Here is a 2,509-nt window from a genome sequence, read left to right as displayed (position 1 = left end):
ATATATACATATATATATATATATATACATATGTTCTTTTTAAAAATAATTGTCATTTCCAAATGACTTTACCATCCTTCTTTGAAAGAAATAAGCACAGTTAAGTAAAACACATTTCTGTGCATTGGTCATATCTGAAAAGGTATACCTCCCACCCCTCTGCCAAAAGTCGGGAGATATGTTACATTACTGGTCCACTGAAGTCAATTGCATTAACTTTCTTAGCTGCTCTATCATTCTGCTGGCTCATATTGAGTGAATATTCAATCTCCTAAAAGAGAAAAACATATTTTTCAGACAAGTTGGTGTTGAACCATGCCTTGCCATCTTGTATTCATGAAGTTGATATTTTTAATCCTAAATTAAAGATGTTACATTTAACCCTATTAAATTTCTTCTAATTAACCTCATTTCCCAATTCTAGCCTGTCAAGATCTCTTTGGATCTTGCCTCTGTTATCTAGCATATTAGCCATAGCTTCCAACTTTGTGTTATCTGAAAATCTGATGAGCATGCCACCTATGCCTTTATCCAAGTCATTGATAATACTGCTAAATAGCCCAAGGCCAAGTGCAGGTCCCTGAGGAATTCTCCTACCAAGATGACATGGAACCATTAATGATGGACAATTCTTTCATTGAGCTTTCCAAACAGTTCTGAATCAATCCATCATTAGATATACTCTTATTTAGGCCACATTTTTCTATCTTTCCTGTGAGAAGAACATGTAAAACTTTTGCAAGTGCTACGTTAAAATCTTACTAAACTATCTACAGCATTTCTCTAAACTATCTATCCCATAACCCTGTCAAAAAAAGAAATTGAGATAGTTTAGCATGATTTGTTCTTGTCAATACCCTACAAGTTCGTTTCCTAACCTAGCTGTTCATTAAGTATTACTTTATTACTCAAATCTATAATTGTGCCAAACATAGCGCCCTAGAGTTTTCAACCTCTGTTCTCTTCCCTTATAAGGAAATGGGAACATTTGCCCTTCTCTGGTCTTGTGATATCACTTCTCTTCTCCAAGATCTTTCAGACAGTGCTGGTGGTGATTCAGCAATCTTGTTCCAAAGACGTAGTTCGTCTGGGGCGGATGACTTGAATTCATCAAGGACAGCTAAATGTTGTCCCTTATTATCTCCTTATTTATCTTGGCTATCTATTCTATATTAGCCATTTTTGTTCTGCCCTTTCCTGTCCAAAGAGGTCAGGATTTTTCTCCTTGGAGAAAAAAGAATTAAAATAAGAATAGTCCAGACATTTTTTCACGATGAGGATTTTTTTAAAGCAGAGCCCCATATCAGCATGTCTTTGTTGCTGTGTACCCATCACTGCACTAGATCTTGGAGTATAATAAAAACATTAGGCGATACAATGATTTATAGGAACTAATTGCATTTGAGAGTTTGAATGGGTAATAGACATAATTTAACCCTCATTTAAGCAGTAAGAAAACTGAGAGCCAAATACTGGAAGTGATTGGCCCACTGTCATATAGTAGGTACCAGTGCTGAGCTTTGAATATATCACCAAATTGAAAGCCCTTTCCCTGCCACTATGATGCACTCTTCTGTCATATGATGCCATGCTATGGCAACAATTGATACAGGAAGAAAATCCTAGAATATTTGGCTGCATTTTCGAATGGCAGAGATAGAAACCAATAGCATAGCTTCTATTATATTCCCTTATCAATCTATCCTAAATGCAGTTGCCTAAATAATCATCCTAAAGGTTACATATGACCACATTACTCTCATGATAAAACAAAATAAAGAAATCAAACTGCCATAACTCTCTCTTGCCTCTAGGATGAAGTACAAAGTCTGCTCCATTGCAGTTAAAGTCCATCATGATATGACTAAAGCCTCCCTTTCTAGTCTTGTTGTATATTACACTACCACCCCCAATTCTGCATATAGTCTTCGTGACACAAAAACTGGTATTCTCCATGTTCTTTGAATTCTCCACTTGACTTCCTGCCTCTGTGATTTTGCATTCTGCTCTAGGAACACATTCCATCTCTTGTAATTTCTTGCTTCCATTAAATCCAATCTCATGTTTCACCTCCTATGGGATGTCTTTCATGTTATCGCTTAGCTGTTAGGTCTTTCTCCTTCCTCAAATTCCTATATATATTCTTGCCATTTACTTTTTTTATCCCATCTATATAATGCAAGCTCCTTGAGGGCAGGGGCTATTTTACTTTCCTCTGACTTGTCAGTGATTAACATGGTGCCTTGAATGTAGTCATTTGATAAATGTGTGTTTGGATTGGATTATAGAGAATGAATTACTCCTTGCAAGGAGACTAATTAGTACTTAATCATATGTGTTCAGGTTCCCTGAATCTTGCTGTTTCCAACACAGGGATAAGGATACTTATTCCTCCTTTTGAGTTTCCAGATTATTTTGCATTATTTTGACTGAGAGAAATGCTAGAGACTGACACTGGGGAAAGGGAAAGGAAGGGGAATATTTGACCTATGCCCCAGCTCCTATTCTA

The sequence above is a fragment of the Petaurus breviceps genome, unplaced genomic scaffold (assembly GCF_028583685.1).
Source record: "Petaurus breviceps papuanus isolate PSGF00001 unplaced genomic scaffold, PetGlider_PUasm1.0 98, whole genome shotgun sequence".
Classification (NCBI taxonomy): domain Eukaryota; kingdom Metazoa; phylum Chordata; class Mammalia; order Diprotodontia; family Petauridae; genus Petaurus; species Petaurus breviceps.
The sequence above is the reverse complement of the archived record's forward strand: the minus strand, read 5'-3'. Positions refer to the sequence as shown.